Below are 20484 nucleotides of genomic sequence, written 5' to 3' on the forward strand. Positions count from 1 at the left end.
CTCCAAGAAGACGGAGGGTTGTTTTGAAGAAACATTATTTATATTGTGTTTTCAGAATCAAGAAGTCAACGCAAATAAGAAGAAATTATTTCAGTGATCCATTACCTTCACCAGAATCATACAATCATTTAGGCTGGAAAAGATCTCTAGGATCATCAAGTCCAGCCATTAGTCTAGCACTGGCACCACTCATCCATTTCCCTAAGTGCCACATCTACATGCCTTTTAAATATCCCCAGGGATGGTGACTCCACCACTTCCCTGGACAGCCTGTTTCAAAGCTTGCTAATTCACTTGGTGAAGAAAATTTTCCTAATTCTGAATATGCCCAACATCATATTCCACTGCATTAGTGTTTGAATACCACAAGATCTCTGATGGCTTGAAAGTCACATAAATTTAGTTAGAAATCAAGTATAGTTAGATGAACGAAACTCACAGTAAAATCAAATGCACTGCTATCTCAGGATCTAAAGCCAATCTCAGGATCTAAAGCCAATATAATACTAACATATAATAAACAGGGTTTACCAGTTTAGCACTGATTTTAAGCAACTGCATAATTTTAAACAACTGTGTAATTCTTCTGCTCATAGTGACAAGGAGAAATAACTGTGAGGCTGCAACCCTATGCAATCTGCTCCAACAAAAGTATGATGTTCCCAATTCATTCCAGGGAGATACTACCTGATATATGCAGACTGCTGTTGGCCAGTTCAGGCTCTGTAATTGAACAGTAACAGGACACTTAACATGATACATCAGTTATTTGGTACCTCTGGTCAAAGGCACCAAGTATCACATGAATGAATTGAAAGATTAAATATTTATCTGAAAAATAGTAAAGCACTATCTGTTCAAAAAAGGTATAAGACAAAAAAACTCCAAAAACCACAAAACACACAACCCACAGCTTTTCCCGCTATCAAACACTGAATCACTTCCTAGTTACCAAGAGCCACTGTGCTTCCCTTAATCCTAGAGCCTTATCAGCTGCCAAGTGCCAAATCACTAGCTTCCTTAAGATAGGTACTTTTTCTCCAGATGTGCATTTACAATATGAACAGGAAGCACATTAACCAAAGCTGGAGAATAAACTTAAAAAAATTGAACTTAATGAATAGAAAGATACTATTAGGACAGCTGCTTTACTACAAGAGTATTCTGAGGAGTTCTAAAATATGTCAGAGATTTTTGGTTTCTTGATTTCTAGTGCTCCCTGAATGGTGTGGTCTCACAAAAATTTCCTCCACTTATTAAATTTTCTGGCAACTACTTCAAAAAAAAACTGTGTTGCTAAAGTCGAACAAATCTGAAAGCAAGAAGAAGGAAAAACCTCCATCATGGCTGCAAATGTAAAACCCTACACCTATGTGCAGTCTTACTAAAAGCTGTTAATTTTACATACACAAAGTATGGCATCACAAGCATTTTGACAAATTAGGAGTTGTCTAATATTTGCACATCTGAATTTTCTCAGTGATAGCTCAAATTGCTTATACTTTTGGAGTAAACCAGAAAGAATTGATTCCACCCCAAACTGTTCTCCACAATTCTTGGTTATAAACAAGTATTGGATTTTTATCACTGGCTTGCAACCTTCTGTGAAACAGCCATCAAATGCTACATACCTCTCCAAGCAGCCTATACTGTCTTGTTCTACTATTGCATTTTTAAAATTGTTTTATTAAATACATGGAAAACTTAAGCTTTTTAACTAAGTACTCATGCTTAGCTAAATTCTTAGCAACCTTTTCAGGCATCATACTAAATAAACTATATTTACAAAATCATGCTGTGAAGACAGAAAGGTTTATGATCATTAAAACAATAAGGTCTTTCTGTAAAAATATTATCAAAAGACATGATCTCTTTTCAAACTAATTATTAATAGAATAATGCAAAAGACAATTTTTAGAGTGGCTTATGCTCTACCCAAAGTCAAGCTCACCAATGAGTTTGCATCAAGTGAAAATTGTGACATCTTTTTTAGGCATCTGAGAATGTCATAGATGGAAGTGGCAATGGGCAGAACAGATACTAAAATGGCAACCAGGTTTAGTTTACACTATTATTAATAGAAGGATTGTTCTAATAAACAACTGCACTGATTCACAAATTGAGAGAATCAAGACTTAAAATTGAGTTAGGCATATGAAAGGGTGTAAACCTTAATCAAATAGCAGTAGTCCAGGCAATTCTATGTGAAAGTAGAAACTAGCTGAGTGCAATAATTTTATCTCTTTAAAGTCTTTTGATAATCAACACAATCCACTGACACACTGAACACAAAAATAAGAAGCCAAGGACATCATAGAAGCTTGAACTATACCATAACTATGAATTTAATGCACCCAGTTGGTCAGGATGTTAGACAAATGTTTTTAAACATGTTTCCAAAGTGCTTTAATAAATCTTTACTGATATACAGATATATATATAGATATAGATATATATATATGGCTAGAAGCATGTGCAAAAACTAGAAATGATCTAATCCTACAGCAACCTCTGAAACCCAATAAGGACAGCTTGTGCTCACTAGGTTGTTCAAAGATGCCTTTCTTTCCTACAATAAACATGAACTCACATATTCTGAAAGAACAATGTGAAGATAAGGCAAGCTGTACTTTACCATGTGCTAGCTGATCTTCAACTTGACCAAAGTACAATCTGCTATAACTACAGGCTCTTAATGTGCTAGTTAGAATATCAGCAACACAGTCAAGAAGACACCTTCTTCCAAACCACTAGCATTGAAACCATGGCAAAAAAAAAAAAAACAAAAAAAAAAAACTTGCATGTCCTTAACTTCAGGTACACATTCACATCTGCCTCAATCAAAAGCTGTGCCTCTATCCACACCATTATAGTTCCAGAAGCACAGTCCCTCCCCATCTATGTAAGAATATGCAAAAAAAAACCCCAAATCACAAAAATTATGAAAAGCATTTAGACTGACACAGATGTAGAAACAGAATACTACTGTACATACATGGGATAAAAACCTTAAGTATAAAAGAAAAACCACCAAAAGTGAGTGAAACTGCCGGGATCAGACCTCTGCATACTTGGGCCAATCCCTGGGGAACACCCCATGTTGAACAGGAGGATCCATAGTCACAGAACTGCAGGCTGTGAAGAACAACACTACAGTAGGAAATCCCACATGTATACAAGTCACAGTTCAGGCTCCCAGCTTTGATTCATAACATGCGTCATTCCAGAGAGCGTAACTGTATCACATAACTTGCTAGGGAAATAGCCATGGTTACTCATCACAGCTTGGTGTTATGAACTGCTGGCTTTCCATAACACTGCACACACCAGATTAAAATCTCTCTGGGGGTGGAGGGAGAGGATAGCAGGAAATCAATGAACAAGATGTCAAATCATAACTACTTTCACACTTCAAAGTGCAAATAAAACAGCATTTGACTTAGTAGTGAAATACTTCACTGTTGATTTCAGCTGCTCCTTCTCTAGAACTATTTTTTGAAGTCTTGCTCAGGCTAAAAGAAGAAAAAAGTCTGGATCAGAATAAATAATAAATTACTTGAAGAGAGGCTTTTTGCATCTTGCTACACAAAAACTTAAAAGGTAGCTTTACTTTGTGCATATGCACATTTAATTTGACCTTTAAACCATATTGTTGAGACAAAAGCCTTGGTTAGCACTACTGGCACCTGTCAGAATCAGCAAAATTACAGCTACCTCCAAAACACTGCAACTGTATTTGCCAGCTACAAAGGCTGAAGCATTTTATGATTTCAGACAAATTTTAGCATTACTTCTTCTTCAGAAAATATTAAAGTGAAGCATATTTTGTACTGTCCACCTTAACATCATAAATTAAATATTTTATCTTGTTTTAACACTTATGTGAACTGAAAGAAAGAGTACACAATTAGTTTTATATTACATTGCAATAGAAGAACAAAGAGTTGGAATCACTTTCTGTACACCCAGTTTTCTTCTGCTTGCAGAGAACTTAAAAACACACTGATTTTATTTTCACCTTGAATTATTTAAAACCTCTTGAACTCCTTGTAAAACTCTACCTCTCACTAACACACATGTACAGGTTTGAAGACTGACTTTTGCTTCACTTTTTATGAATTTCTATGAGCATACCAATTAACATTAGGGGAAGAGTTCCAAAAACAAAACTAGTGACTGAACCTGTGGCTGGTAAGTTACTACCTTAGTAACACAGTATTGATTGAGAGTAATTACCTAAGCAATTTCAGAGTGCACCAGCCACCAGCTTGAATTAGTAAGATAAAAGCTGGCTGTTGACAAAGATGATAGAGTAGGTGGCTGTGATAAGGATTGGTACTACCTTGCCTCTTGAAACATACTCACTGAATTGGTCAATACAAACAAGCATGCAACTTATTAGCTTGGCTGTATTTCAACTTTGTGATGCAGGGAAAAGAACAATTTAATTTTTGGCAAAACACCTTTTAGAAAGCCTAATACTCCTCCTGCCAAAAAAGGGATTGAGATCACTTATCTTGAAGAGTTGCTCTCAGCTCCAAACTCTAAAACCACAGTTTCCTCAGAAGTGTTTTTAGTCATAATTCAAAGCTTAGGACACTCTCTCCCCCCCTAACATATGTTGCTGTGCTTGTATCAAACCTAAACTTGCCAAGAGAGGGAACTGATGAAATTACAGCCAATATGACAGATTAACATATGCTCATAGCATGCACATGCTTCACTGCTTCTGGGATTTCTGTTTTATTTGTAAAACTGCATTACCTGTCTAATGTTCTGTAATCTTCATATTGAAGAGAGAAGTTTAACAGAGGGAACTTAGTCAGAGAGATACATCAGACAAGACCACTCCTAATGATTTTCATTTCAAATAGAGGCCATTAGGATAATGTGCTGGTTCAGACTTAGGGACCTAGAGCCTGCAGAGAGCCACCACATCCCTTATGCAGTGATATGCTCTCCTGTTAAATCAGTGGCGACAGTTCTTTGACAGAAGAACTGCATTTCTTAAAAGGAGAAGTATTGTTATTGGATGGAGACAGATGCTGAGAAGGGATAGTAAGATAATGTGAGACAAGAAGGCTCTCCAACCACAGAAGTGTGACAGACAAAGCCAGAGGAACTCTAAGACTGGTGAAGAGGCAGATACAGTTCTGCTCGTATCTTTTTCAACTTTTTTCTGGAAAGTGATTAAAAAATACCTTGCATCTTCCTGAGGAGTACCAGATAGATAATCTGTATTCCAAATGTATGTCCAGAGCCCATATTTTGGGACATCTCTAACTTGTAAGCCAAGAGCATGTGAGACTCACCAGGTGAACAACAGTTCAGCAGTGCACCAAGAACCTACAAGGTTTTCAAGTCTCTCTTGAGTCCTCTTGACCCAGAAGACGGAAACCCTTTGTTACCATTACTCATGTGTAATGTTTGGAAATCTAAACCAAAGTCTAGCAGACAGGCATGACTAGACTTCAGCACGGACCAGATTTCAGCACAACTCAAGCAACCAAATTATGTACGAAGTATCAGTGTTCTCTGCAGCGAGAAGGCTCTTCAAGATTGTGAATGCAGCTGGACAATAGGAAGAAAAATTAAGTCCAAAAAAAAGCTTTATAAAGCAAGCTATTAGACAATGTTTTCTATAGTATCTGATTTTGTAGCATTTCATGAATGCCAGGGTATGAAAAGAAGAAAGAGAAGGAACACAAAGTCCCATAGTGGGCACGTGACCGAGTTTCATATTACAATGCTAATAATAGAAATTAGAACTACTCAGTGAGGTTCAGTGCATGCTGACTGAAGGCAATGGTATCACAGGGTATGGGGAGATTAGAATCAATTATCTCAAGGTATGTCAGGATGAAACTTGCAGCACATCTGTTACTCCACTCCAACTGCTTGTGTACCTGCTCTTTCTCCTTAGTAAACACCTTGACAGAAGAATAATTTACCTCCCATAAATTCCCACTTGTCATGAAGAAAGCCCACATACACCTTCTGACTTCTAGGCTTCGAGAACAGGAAAACACTACAGATCATGAAAAGCATCCAACTCCAAGACAAAACTGCAGGCAGAGCATTTCTAGTTAACACTGGCACTTCCCTTTGCTAGATTAAGTTGCCTAAACTCTGCCTCTCTCTTAAGAGATAACCCCAGTTCAGAGTTACTTGATTGATTCAAGTGAACCATCCCATGCTCCAGTCCAAGGTATGGGATGCTTCCATCAGGGGCCAAAGTGCCAGAGCTATGGCTTCTCATCAGTGTTGTGCCAAATCTCCCTTGCTGACTAACATCATGCACTCAACATCACAGAACAAAATGTACACTGCACTGCTACACACAGGTAGCCAGAAGAGAAACCAATGCTACAAACACCAACAAATACAAGAGGGAAGAAAAATAAATATTTTTTGCTTAATATACTTTTTTGGGAAAACAGCTGAAAAATGTTGCTCTCTGATTTTTCTGTGCAAACTTTCCAGTAGATGAGCACACAGTGTTGCCTCTGACAGACATAAGTTCTCAAGTTCACAGTTTTATGAAGCTTAGGGAATGTGCTTCTCAGTCAAAAAACAGACCAAAAAAACCCCAACAACTAAAACCAAACCCACACCACAAGGTTTCTATAGAACTTACAATGAATACTTACCACATTTAAAACAAAGAGACTGGTAACTGTGGTCCTTGTCACCACTACATTTTACTTTTAACTGGTTGAATTTTAATGAACAAATACCCCTATGTTTAGATGCCAGCATGGCAAATATATACTTGTGAATGAAGTGACACAACAGAACAACTGCTCACTGTACTGACATTTAGTCCACTTTGGAGAATCTAACATTAATGACTTCTGTGCACAAGACTTCTGGTGTTGTACCTATGTAAGGTTACTCCTCCAGTGTCTATGTAAAGCTATCATTTACCCATCAGTGTAAAAAGTAGGTCACAGCTTAGAAAACTATGCACAACTGTCTCTGCTATAATACTGACTGCTAAAAAACAGTCCACCCAAGATCTTTAGAAATCAGCTGATATTTTAGACTCCTGGAATGGATGAAAACATGATTTACCACCTGGTAAGCCATGAACATATTCAAGAAGATGATGGTACTACCATTAGCTTTTTTGTTACTACTTTTTTGTTACTTCTGTCTACTGCTTTAAGCATATTACACCAATAATACAAAATGATGAATTGAGAAGCAGTCACGGAGCTTTGCAATTTAATAGCATATCACTTAACTATAGCTTTATCAGCATCTTACTTTGTACTGAAAGTATATTGGAAGCATGAAGGTAAAGAGTTAAGTACTGTAAAGTAAAACATGGCACTGTGATATTACTCAAATTTATGTCCTAAAATAATGAACTGTCCTGGTCTTAGAAGATGCAAAAAAGTTGATATGGTAACATTAGAAATGCTTATTAAGTCAGAGAGAGAGATGACAAGTGTTAAGAGTTCTTCCAGGAATCCACAGCCAGCAATATTAGAGTGTTTAATGAAACAAAATTAATCTTATCATCACAAGTTGGTCCTTCCAATGAGCTGTTATGTTAAGTGTACTTAGAACTATGTGAAGTATTACATTTTTTTCTTATTAACTAGAAAACAAAAATGTATTAGGTATTTGTCACCAACCTATCACTTTTGCCACAGGACAATGCCAGAGAACATCACCATCATAAAAATTTAGCATTTGTATTGCATTGGTGAGCAAGCCCTTCTAGAGATGGTAACTGAGGAGACTCTTCTTCCCCACAGCTCTGTTTTCTGACTCTTTCCCTTATGATCAAACCCACTCGGGTAATAGGGACAACTTGCTTCTTGTACAACTAGTTCCAGAAAAAAAATTGTTTAAAAAAAAGTGAAAGTGCGACTGCCCTCCAAAGCTAAGTATTCTACACATCTACATTCACATAAATAATCCTTCAATGCAACACTGTGCAAAATTAATACTTCAGTAACATACGCATTTCTACTATAAAGACAGTTTGTGAATAATAGAGTAGCAATACCAATATTTAATAGCATTTAAGAACTTGTTCTGCTTTGTTACACAGTTATTATAGCAGTAGCAATTTGTGACAGGCTGAAGAGTGCCACAAGGGAAGCGACCATTGTAGCAGAGAAGACAAAAAATCCCAACTGGATCTTTGAAAGAGAGGAAAGCAAGGAGCAACAGAAGGAGAGACTGACTAATTACTTCGGATAAGTTCATTCAAGAGAGGAAACAAGAAGTGCTGCAAGATGAATGAGAATTTTATATTAAAAGAGGCATCCTATTTTATCGCTGTTGCATCTGTTCCATAACATCAGCGAGGCAAATAGTTGTCACACTTGACATATATAGATATATCATATATATCTTAGCTATATTACAGATACACTGGATAATTCTTCTATCTGCACAGGGCAAGTCAGCATCCAAAATGCTGAAAAGTAACCGTTGCGGAGCCCCGGCAGCCTTTGTGGTGGGGCAGCTGCTGCTAACCAGTCTGTGGTATACTGTATCTCCGGGCTTTGGGGTTCTGATCCTTCGGCAGACCCATCGGGGCAGGGGCACGGGCAGGGCCGCTCTGCGCCCGCAGCGCTCCCCTGTCTCCTGAATACGCCCGAGGCACTCGGGACTCGAGAATACTCTGAAGTCGGGTGCTCTGCCAATGATTTGGGGGGAAAAAAACGGGAATAGAGAAGAAGCCAAACTCGCCCTATATTAACAGGCAGCAGAGGCAAGCGCAGGGGAGCCCGGGGACGGGAGGGGATGGGACCTTCCCCGTGCCCTCCCCCGTGCCCGGCGCTAAGCACCCAAGACGCGGAGCGGAACAGAAAACAGAGGGACAACGCGGAGCGCCGCTCCCCGAGGGCATGGCACGGCTCGGCGGCCGACGGGCTGACACCCAGCCCGGCACGGCCGCGCACCTTCCCGCTCGCTTTCCCCCGCGCCAGCCGCCGGCAGCAGCGCTCGCCCCCGCGGGGCCGGCGGACAGCCAAGCACCGGCGCGGGGCCAGACGCCCGCCCGGGCGCTCCGCCGCCCCGCCGAGGTGCGGGAGGAGGAGGAGGAGGAGGGAGGCGCGGGGGCGGCCCCGGCGGCACCGCCGCCCCCGCCTCCCGGAGGCGCCCCGGCGGCGCCAACTTTCCCCGCGCCCCGCGCCGCTCCCGCCGCCCTGCCCGGTACCTGCCGCGCCGCCCCGCGCCGCCGCCGCCGCCCCGCTGCCCCACGGGGCGCAGAAGGCCGTCACGGCCGTCGCGGCCGCCGCCACCGTGCGGACCGAGGAGAGCAGGTGCGGAGCGCGGCACCACGGAGCCGATCCCGATCCCGCCGCCGGCTCCGGCTCCTGCGCCTGGGCGGGCGGGGCGCGGCCGGGCGGGGCGGGGCGCTGAGGAGAGCCCGCCGCCCGCGCCCGCCCCCTAGCGGAGGGAGCGGCCCGACGGGCCCGGCCCAGGCCCCCGCCCGTCCCAGGCCCCCGCCCGTCCCGTCGCTGCTCTCCGCCTCGGCTCGGCTCGGAGCCCTTCGGCGCTTTTCGCCGTTCCATCAGGGGGAACCGGAGCGGGGTCACCGCGGATGGCGGGGCCGGGGCTGTTCCCTTGCCTGCCTTCCCGCCCCGCAGCAGCGCTGGCGGGGACTGCCCCGCCGCCACCTGTTCCCGCACGGCCGTGGCGGCCGCGGTCCCGCCCGGGTCCCTCCGTGCCCAGAGCTCCTCCCGGGCTGTGCCCGCTGGCAGCGCGGCACGAGGAGCTCTGGCGGCTGGCTCCAGAGGCTGACACGAGCTCGTACCACGCCGCCGGCTGGCGGACCCTGCCAGGGGACGAGGAACCGGCCGTGCCTCGTGCCATGGCCTGGGGAAGAACGGGACCGACACAGGAGGTGCGAAGTGTCACCAGAGGCCGCAGTGGGTGGCACAGCCTGCCCCATCGCCTCCCCTCAGGGGAGCAGGGCAGGTCTGGCTCGGGGATGCGTGTGGTGCCTCCCGCTTCCCCCGCGTCCCTGCTCCCCGCCGGGCACCGCTGCAGCGCCGTGCCGAGGGATCAGCTCAGGTCCTGCGAGCGGAGCAACTGGGTCAGGGCAACTCTACACCCATGCTAATTAGCTGAGCCTTCTTGCAGCGCTAATTAACTGGAGCAGAGTACCTCAATGGTCGAGCAATCCCGTGGCATGTTTTCTCCAGTTTTAAAGAAATTTCCTGGTGCTTGGTCCATGTGCCCTTGTGCTAATGTGACTGTACATGAGATCAATGAAACAGTCCGGTTAACGTATTCAGAAAAACCCTCCAAAACTGTGTGAAACTTAGATGGTGCTCTCCTGATCTGTTTTGGCCCCTGCCTTCAGCCATCTCTGTTAACTCAAATGCAGGGGTGGGAGCAGGGAGAGAGTGAACTGATGCGCCACGAGTTCCCTGCAAGGGACCCAAATCCAGAAGAAAACCCCAGAGACAAGCCCTAGAAAAACTTAGCAGATGATTCCTTTGACATGGCTGTATTGTTTCAAATTCCAAATTGCCTTTCCAAGCTTAGTTCAGGGACCTCTATGCTGCAGTACACAATCTAAATATGTCTGCTGTGGAGATGGGGCATTCCAAAATGCACCTTAGCTCTTGCCATCTGCTTGTCTGTACTGCCCTTCTAGTGAGCCATTTCTTGGGATGCCACGTTCTTGGCTAGTTTGGGGAAAGTAACATGAAGGCAGCAGCTCCAGTGAAGGCAGAAGAACGGGAGCCAGTTTGAGCATGTCTACACAGTACTGCCTATCTGAATTTGAGTATTGGGAGGAGCCTAGCCGTGTCACAGATTTTCCCACCAGGTACAACGCCCACTGCTGCTCAGCACAGCTGATTCATAGGATTTTGCAGATTTCCTACAGCCTTCTCTGAATGGTTCTGTCTTATGCTCATGTTCACTAATACCTACCCTGAAAAGTGTTCTTTCCCAAATGTTTGAGGAAACCATCTAATAATCTAATCTCCCGTCATTTATTAAAGGTACATAAACCTAATTTTCCATGCATTTAAACCTTAATGGAATATTGAGGCTTCATTCTATTTAACTGTTTCTGAGATTCAGAATGAGAATTAGTTCATTTGTTATTTCTATAACATTACTCCAGAATGTGAGCTTATTTAACTCTGGAACAATAAGGGTTAAAAAGCATTGGCATTGCCATCTCAAATCAGCCCATTAGGTCAGTGTGTTTCCACCAGAACCTCTACTACTCAGTGAGTGAGGATTAGACCCATGTAATGCTTTGTGTCCCATGGAAGGAAGTTAAATTTTCTTTGAACTGATAGTCGGCATTTTCCAAAGTAGTTTGCAAGCAATAGTCAACATCTTTTCTTTTAGAGAGAGTGCAGGAAAACGGTGCTACATAACAAATACACAAAGTGAACACACCACCAAGGGCCAAGCTGCTGCTCCTCATATTGAAGGTTACTGCATCTTGCCCTTCACATAGTCCCATGTAGTTCTGTAGGAGCATTAATTCAGAGGCATGAGAGCCTATCCATTCCAATTAATCACAGTCAGGACCTGATGACTTTAGAGATGAAATACGAGGGCATCAGGCTTTTGATTTAGTGGTGCAGTTCCTGGACTCAGGTCCAAATCTGTGCAGCAGAAAACTCTTTCATTACAAGCATCAGAAATTCTACTGCTGGGCCTTGAAAGAAATATGTAATCCCAGTCTTCCCCTGAGTAAAGACTACTACTTATTTCATCAAGGGCAATCAGTCATGCCAGTGAAGAAGAGTAACCCCCACTTTTGATTTGGAGTTGCAGATTTAATAGGAACAGACTACAGATTCTATTGCACACAATTACTTTCAGCTCAAAAATTCTGTTCTTGGAAAGCACTTTCCCAGATTCCTTGACTTTATGGAAAGGTAGAGAATCCTATATTATTAAGACCATGGAAGAGAAAAGATAAATTATTACCTAGGATTGCCACACAATGGATACCATAGAAGCACTGTCTCTCACCCAGAGATGATTTGTCCCTCCAAATCTGGTATCAGCTTATAGCAAACACTTCTGAATCCTCTACTCCTCACCTACTTGTTAAAGTTGTGCTAAATTAGATAAGTATTAATTAATTTAGTGTAATTTGTTTTCCTATCACACAATCAAAAATGTGGACAAGATACTAATTCCATGAGAATAACAACCTCAAGTTAAAAAGAAAAACCACTACTCCTCTCAGAAAAGAAAAACAGACAAACAAACCCCATAAAAACAAACAGGATAAAAGTTGTGTCTGTTATTTTCACCTTTTGTGGCTGAGGCATTATTATTTTCTGTAATTACACTAACAAACTCTCTTTTTTCAGGATTCTCTTCCATTCACTGGATGTCTTAATCCCTACAGACTGGATGTCTGTTTTCATACTCTTGAGTATCCAGCTGAAGACATCTAAGACACAGTTTTTCAACTAAATTTCTGAATGTGTTTATTCATATCTCTGAGCACTTCTTTAAATAAAAAGAAATCACAACCTGAACCTCCGGTCAGTTTACTCAGAAAAAAAAAAAAAAAAAAGCCCCAAAAAAACCCCCCAAAAACAAAAAACTCAATTACTGATCAGAGGAAAGAAGTCCAGCTGGAGTAACTTTCTCAGCATCATCATGAAGTGTTGTCACAGTAACAAACAACTCTGAGGGCAGTTTGAGCACCTGCCTAGGCTGGGATCAGGTTAAAACCAGATGAGGAAAAACCTGTGAGTAGTGTTACTTTTAATATAGATAAATTCTGGAGTTAGGTTAGCCAGTAGTGATTTGAGGAAAAGTGTGCAGCTGTAAAAAGCTGTCAATGTTCTATCCCAAGACATGTTAAAGGGCAGGGTGGATGGATCTCTGAGCCACCTGGTCTAGTGGAAGGTGTCCCTGCCCATGGCAGGGTGGTTAGAACCAGATCTTTAAGGTCCTTTCCAACCCAAACCCTTCTATGATTCCATAAAATATCTTAAAATATCTGCACACACACACACACAGATTTTCAGAACTTAATCAGCCAAATTGAGGAGGAATTCCTTCTTGTCAACAAAAGACTCCTTGCTGTCAGAATCATGGGCATGCTAAAGCTTCTCAAAAAATGGTTACAAATAGGGAGATTGTGTGATTGTTTTTAATTAGCAATTCCTTATCTTAATTCTTCTTGAGAAGGCAAAATTATGATCAGTTTAGCCAGAAGCAGAAACTCATGATGTGAAACTTCATCCCAAATGATTACATTCTGACACAGTTATAACAAAAGCAGGATCTCTATAAGAAAAATATTTGGCAATCTGAGCTGTGGTTACTCTGCCTTATAGGTAGATCTGCATATGCAAGCACAGAATAAACTTCTCTCCACTTCCAGAGACACTACAGTTCTAACCACTGTCCTTATCTCAAGTTCACAAGACATTTAAAAACATAAACCAATTGTGAACTTTAAAAAAAAAAAAATCCTAAGTGGCTTAAAGTATGTTCGCATTATCACAAAACACCAGTCTAAATGAATACAGCCGGGGAGTGTGAATACACACAGCCACTGAATGTTCCCAGCAGTTTGACAGTAAATTGTCTGGCCAAAGTAATTTATGTGCTTGCACAGTCTTCATGGATATTATCCTCCTCCCACACTTTGGCTGACATTTCTGAAAGTGCTTGCATTTACTTACAAGCATGTATGAAGCAAGTCATGTGCTGATTCATGAAATGTGTATCATGAAATATTGGTTAAACAGAGTGGAAGGGTGCCAGAAAAAATTGAAGCTGGGGGATATGCCTACAATGTTGCACTTACACCTAAACATTGAAAGTTGTACCAGGCTGCAAAAAAGCATTTCTAAGGGAAACAGTGAATGTACAATGAATTCAGCCTTTTAACCTTCAATACATTTAAACACATAGCTGGGAAATTTGCATGTAGGTGCATAAAAAAAATTGAGTAATCATTTTTATATCTACTTGGATTATCTGATCAGTAGTATACTGAATATGTATTTACATGAATATTGGCCTTTCTGTTACTGACAAGTGTTCAACTCAAATTATCATTTTGGCATAGTCTTCCTTTACTGCTCCTTATGGCCATTCAAACTTTCCTCTTATTAGTAATATATAATGACTGTAAATTATGAAAGATGGAGACATATTGCTGGAACTCCTATAATTTTTTTTCATTCACCTATAACAGTATTTCCCCACTCCAGGACATGTCTTTGTTAATCATAAAGTATGATTCATAGGAAAGAAGTGTCAAATAATTTTTGTTTTGTCTAAAATTTGCAAATGTTTTACATTTAGCAATTAACCATGAAAAGCATATTTAAATTAATCCTATTTAAATCAACCCATCATATAGATTTACTATAGCTGCGCAAGAGAAGCAAGATGGTACTATGCTAATTTTCTGTAAAACATACTTCATTCTTTTCAAAATTACCACTCCCTGAAGTAAAACAGGAGTCCATTTTAAGTTCTGCATCATTTGAATTTGAGATGGAGCATTGAAGAAAGCTGCTTTAATTGAAGATTAAAAGATATGGAATTGAGCCTTTAGGGAGTGTTGGGCACTTTTCTTGTCATTCTGGTTGATTGATTTGCATGATGTGGGTGGGGAATGTTGTTGATCAGGCTGTCCATTTTAATTTTGTACTGGTTGTGTCAGCTTTAAAGTGAGGGGCGAGCACACAAGATTTAGTACACTGTGCTGCAGGCCAAAATAAGTAAAATAGCACTATATACACTCTTGAAAAGTGTGATATTTAAGTCAACTCAGAATATCATATGCTGCAATATGTTATTTTTAGTCTCATATTGAGCAAGTGCCCTCTCTTTTTTTTCTTTTCCCAATTCACACGTGTATAAACAAGGTGGAATAAAAGTCCTTAAACCTAACATGTCACTGTCCTGGTTCACTGAGAAGTACTGTTTTGAATTTAGCAGACAACCAACAAACCTTAATGATGAGACTTGAGATGTCCCCTAAAGGAAAAAAAAACCTAAAGCTTATTTTGCTCTTCTGATTTACATTGCAGGGTAGGCCAGATTTAGCTGCCATTCTATGTCTTACCACTGCCTGATATCCTATAAAATCACTCTAATTAAGAGAGGCTGGACCAGTCTCCTAATTTGTTGTTACATACACACCTATTGCAATCAGACTTCTCTTTTAAAAAGGCAAAACTCTGCACTTGCAAGTTCTTTGTGAGCCATTTCTACCCAGGGGATTTAACTGGGTAAATGTTTCTGCCTGCATTGCTTGTGACACTGCTGTGACCACTGTGAAAATCAAAAGCACCTTCCAACAGATGGCACACAGGCCAATTAGTGACAGTAGTGCTTCTGCCTTGTTCGGTGTCCTATATGAATGGAACAAAAAGCCTTCCCTTTTCCCTGTGTTACCCTACAATGGTGTTCATTAACACTCAAAAATGGGGAAAAAAAACCTGCCACCAAAAAAGCAGGTCTCTCTTCCCACCCACTCCCCACCCATGACAAGGAAACTATGTTTCAGGAGATGAGTAATAGAGAAGCTTTTTTTCTAAAGGTTACAATCAATGCAAAGCAAAGCAAAACAAAACAAAACAAAAAAACCACCAAAACCAAAAACCCAAAAAACCCAAAAAAAAGCCAAACACAAAAAACTCCTTAACTATACTTCTGTTAAGAGGTTCTTAATGAAATGTGCAAATGCCTCAGCATTTTTGTATTCAGCACAATTCAGTCCAGTAGCACATGGGGTTATAATGTAGCTAAAGGGAGAAGACATAAAGAATTAGGTCTGGAGTCTGGGGAAGTCAAAAGCTTGGCTAGACTAATTGATTTTGCAGGCTGATGTTTTAAAAACCTATACAGTGAAAATACTAATGAGTTCCTTTTTTGGAGGGATGAGAAGAAGTTCTAAATTTAACTATGAACTTCCAGTAACTTTCAGTAACTATGAGGTCTTTTGCTCCAGGTATTTAGGATATAAAACAGCTGGAGAGGTTATCCTCCTATGAGCCCTCCAAACATGTCTCAGATATGTCTGGTGCTATTTGTTGTGACAGGCACAAAAAAGCAGAGTGTATCCAAGAACTTAAAAGCTGAATGTTGTAGCACTGAACACACAGATGCCTGGCTCTGGAGTAAAATCCTACATTCAGCTCTTGGGCTGCTTCAACAGAGTACATAGGGAAAGTTTTCCAATTCATGTTGTGTTGGAGAACTGTGTCAGCACATTAAATGAGGAGTGCTTGGTCACTGTTTTCAGCAGAGTGATGCTGGTGTCAGTGGCTGGAAGTGCTCCCTACACAGGTACCTGTCCAATCTCACATCTCTGCCTCAGGTGCTCCAGAGAGGCGCCTCTGTTCACTTGGCATCTGTTTCCACCAGTGTGTTCTTATGTGCAAGTAAGTTTACGTCCCTTATTTCTGGATTCTAATCAGGACCAGGTATTCTCCAAGCTGTGGTTTCACAGCCCTGTTACCCCAAATGTGAGTGTGGGCAGGAGTGGAGCTTGAGGGACATTGACCATGCATTGCCAACCCCAGGTGCAGCCCCAAGGTCTGTAGTTTGTTGCCTGCTAAACATAAAGGGTTGAGATGCAGGAGTTTTAGATTTAGTCCAAATCCCACTTTAGACTTTCTAGATACCCATGCCGTACCTGACTTTTCATGCTGTTCATACTTATGAACTAATTCTCATGAGAAATGATTTGATGCTCTGAAAAGACTGTCATCATTCTGTGGATTACACACATAGAGAAGAATTGAAAGAAATCGATTGAAAGGTGTTAAAATAATTCAGATTTATAATTCTGACCTCCTGGCAAACTCCTCAATTACAACATCCCATTTATTATTGGAATATTACATATTCCTTGTCACAAAGCTATCTTTTTGGAGGTTACTGAACTGTGTTAAAATATTTGCCACTTTTGAGAAGAAACATAACCTCCTGATTTTCTCCCTCTTTGTTACAAAAATTTCTTAAGTTCAACATGATTTCTCAAAAGTTAGTCTTCGAGGCAGCACAAAGATATCCAGACAATGGTGTTTAGTTTTCTTCTCACTGAATCACCTTGTGATGGAATTTGCAGTGAAGCTGATGTCCTTGCAAGGCAAAAATAGGAAAATAGGCTCTGAATTGCTACTTTAGATACTTAGATTGACTCATTCCCGTCCAGAGTAAATAGGAACAAAATTTATTATCCAGGTCCCAGCACTGCAGTCAAGTGCTCTCATTTCTAATTATTCCAAGCAGAGTGAGGCATATTTTCCCCAGAGTGACCAGGTGCCTAAGCAACCTTTAGAATTGTTTTAGTTAGAGAAAGAAGTCTAATCATTATCTCCTACTTTCCTAGCAAAAGATGAATGCCAGCATTTCTAGATTACACAAGTAGTAAGAGTGGCATCTAATGGCTCTGAAATCTTCAGGATGGTGGAGGAGGACATACTGATTTTTAAAGGGTCACATATAGGTGTTTTGCCATTTTATTAGGAAAGGTAGGAACAAAACAAGAATTTTAGATGCCACTAGGCATCTAGTTCCACTGGGATCTGCAGTTTTTGATGCACAGATGTGTATGGACCCTGTGTGGAGCTAGTTTGCTGATGTGTACTCTTGGTTGACTATCACCCCTATAAATAAACAAATATATAGCACTGTCACATGTTCTTCCTTTCCTGCCTTCCACTCCATGTGAAATTTTTATAATTCTTGAATTACAATATGACATAATCACCCACATTTCCTCTGGCAGGACTATCTCTGTAAAGCCTGATAGTTGACAAAAACTGGTTTCAAAGCAGAGCTGATCTCATCGCTGATGCTTGTCCATAAAGATGTTTTGACATGAAAAGATTCTGTATAAACTGATGTGTTTGTTATTGAAACAAAACTTAATTTTCATATCTATTCAAAAAGAAAAAGAAAAAAGATGGTAACTTCTTTACTGGATGGAAATGGCAAAGCAAAAGAGTTTTTGAAATTTTCTAGTTGCTGAAAGACTATTATAAGTATGAAAAGAAACAAATTAGGCTGATAAGAGTAGGATATTTGGCCTTTATGCAAATGATTCCTGATGCTTCTCCTCCAAACCTTTCTTTATGAGTCAGTAGCTCCAAGTACCACACACTGAACACTGCTGCAACCTGGTATGCTGCTATCTGGAAATTTCAGATTAGACTGTGTTTAAAAAATTGTCAAGGAACAGACCACAAAATAAAGAGGGGGTGGGGGGGTGAGGAGAAGGGGAGGTGGCAGTAGCTGCTCACAGTGGGTTACATAGAGGCTGCTATTCTGGTCAGAGAACTATTTGGAGCAAAATTGCTACAATTATAGGTAGGGAATATAAATGGAAATTTGAATGAAATATATACAGTTGTATGACCCACTAATGACTCCAAAAAAGGGCGTAAGATGAATGAGTCACTGAGTTTTAAATATAGTTCCCTGCTGCAATGGTTTTATCATCAAACAAGGCTCCACTTGAATTAAAGGGGAGTGAGGGCTATATGATGGGGTCTTGCAGCTATGCCACAGTGACAGCAAAGGCAAAGGCTACACAAGTTGTTTCCATTATAAGCAGTATAAGAGAGAAGCATTTGCAAAGGGGTGACTCAGATCAGAGAGCTTTCAGTTTGACTCTGATACAGTAGTTCAGATAAATGCGCTCATTATTTTCTATAGTCTGTGACCTTTCCTGATTCATAAATAGTAACATTTGTTTTTCTGCACAATATTTATTTTAACACTGTTACTATTGATTTCACTGTATTTCATCATTTGTTCCAATTATAAAGTTAGGCTCACTTACTAATATAAGATCAGCAGCTTTCTAAAGGCAAAGAAAATAGCAAAGTCGTGCTAGGATTTTAACAGCTGGGAACAGAAATAGCCTTTGACACAATGCTTTTAAACTATTTTTTTTATTACATGACACAATTTGTTTTTAAAGAACTGTGATGTATCTTACAGACACATGTTTGGCAAAGTATGGTCATTAGAGAGGTAAAACAAACATAATGACTTCTGCTTTGCTGGCCACCAAAACAACACAGGCAAGGAAGTGAAGAATTTTACAAGGTCCTTTGAAAATATAAACCCAGAGACTACACTACAAATGTTCTTCCTATCATTTGCAGTGCTGTCTCTGAAGGTCATTTTTAATTTCAGTCATGATTTGCATGAAGTGAAAAAGTAATTCAGATAGACTGCTAAAGGTTTGTGGGTTTAAGGGGTGATATATTGCTATACAAAGCTTCTGAGTGCTTATATGCAAAAATATGTCACACAGCTTCAAGAGATTTTCTTTGCATATTTGAAAAAGTGAAAGGAAACTTCAAAATAATGATAAAAAAGGTAACCTATTTTTTTCCCACTTCCCCTTTCCTGCATCACATATGCATATTTCTAAAGAGATAAGAAAAATGAACTTCACTGCTGTTGTGCTGCAAATGTCTGTAGAGACAAACTTAAACAATTATTTATTTCTCAGAATAAATAAAACAAACAGCAGCTTTCTTTCCCTGGAAATTTTGGCATCATTTACTGATAAGAAACCTCAAAAAGCTTCTGGTATTTAAAAGCTATTAGGAACCCAGTCCAGCCAGCCTTTCTCCTGTCTCCAGCTTGAATGAATTGGCTGGCTCTTAGGAGAGAGCACAGCACGAGAGCACAGGGTTTGCCCCTTGGCGTGGGTGACTGCTGTGCAGCATTGCCCAAGCTCATCCTGTCACAGCAATAGAGCTCAGAGTTTAAGCTGCCCTTCAATCCCTGGTTTAGCACAAGCTGTTTATAAGCTCTCTGGTAGCTTGTTAATGGAACAGTTTACATTGATTATAATGACACCAAAGAAGTAATTAAGGGGGAATATTTTAACTGTACCTGAATTTAACTTGTCCTGTGTTGCTATGCAGATTGTCTGGTGTGTATATTACCTCACCTTGAAAACATATTTGTAAAGGTAGAAGGTAAAAGATAAAAAAGTAGATAAAAGTACTACGGAAATATTACAATATTATATGTGAGAGGGTGCATGTCTGGCTGATTTCTTCCTGTCAATACCAAGACAACTGTTACATGCAAGAGTTTCTTTGAGTTAGCATGTTCAATAAATTCAACCTTGGCAACTGTGCTGACAATCAGCATTAAAGTTATAGACCTTAGGTTATAAAAATCTTTTCTCCCATCTATTGTGAAATTCGGGAAGTGCAGCTCAAAGAAATGGAAGAGATACAGCAGGCCTGAAGCAAATGCTGAAGAGCTTGTGATCTCCCCGTGCTTATTTATGTGATGAGTCCTAACAACAACAACATTGGCATTTCCTGCAAGTCACATTTGTCTGGGAGTCTTTGGAGATTTGTGGCAGAGAGGGCAATGCAACCTCTGCAATGTCTGCAACTTCTGCATGCCTTTTAGGGGTTTCATGGTCTTTCCTGGTATCTCTTGCAGTTAAATATCTTAGTTTCTCTTCCACACGCTGGGATAATTGTCACCATGAAGATGGTTATATGTTTA

The 20484-nt window shown here is 40.7% G+C and overlaps 1 protein-coding gene across 3 annotated transcripts in view; it reads right to left on the reverse strand.

Moving 5' to 3' along the window:
- The window catches only part of PTPN3 (protein tyrosine phosphatase non-receptor type 3), a 156474-nt gene that overhangs the window by 108170 nt on the left and 27820 nt on the right, over window positions 1-20484 (reverse strand). The window contains exon 1 of one of the 3 annotated variants that reach the window (XM_077182880.1): window positions 9182-9352. The exons of the other annotated variants lie outside the window; for them this stretch is intronic. The gene's annotated coding sequence lies outside the window, so the exon portion shown is untranslated. Of the gene's footprint in view, window positions 1-9181; window positions 9353-20484 lie in introns of those variants that run through there. 3 annotated transcript variants of the gene reach the window in all.

Source organism: Agelaius phoeniceus, chromosome 1 (genome assembly GCF_051311805.1).
Source record: "Agelaius phoeniceus isolate bAgePho1 chromosome 1, bAgePho1.hap1, whole genome shotgun sequence".
NCBI classification, from domain to species: Eukaryota; Metazoa; Chordata; class Aves; order Passeriformes; family Icteridae; genus Agelaius; species Agelaius phoeniceus.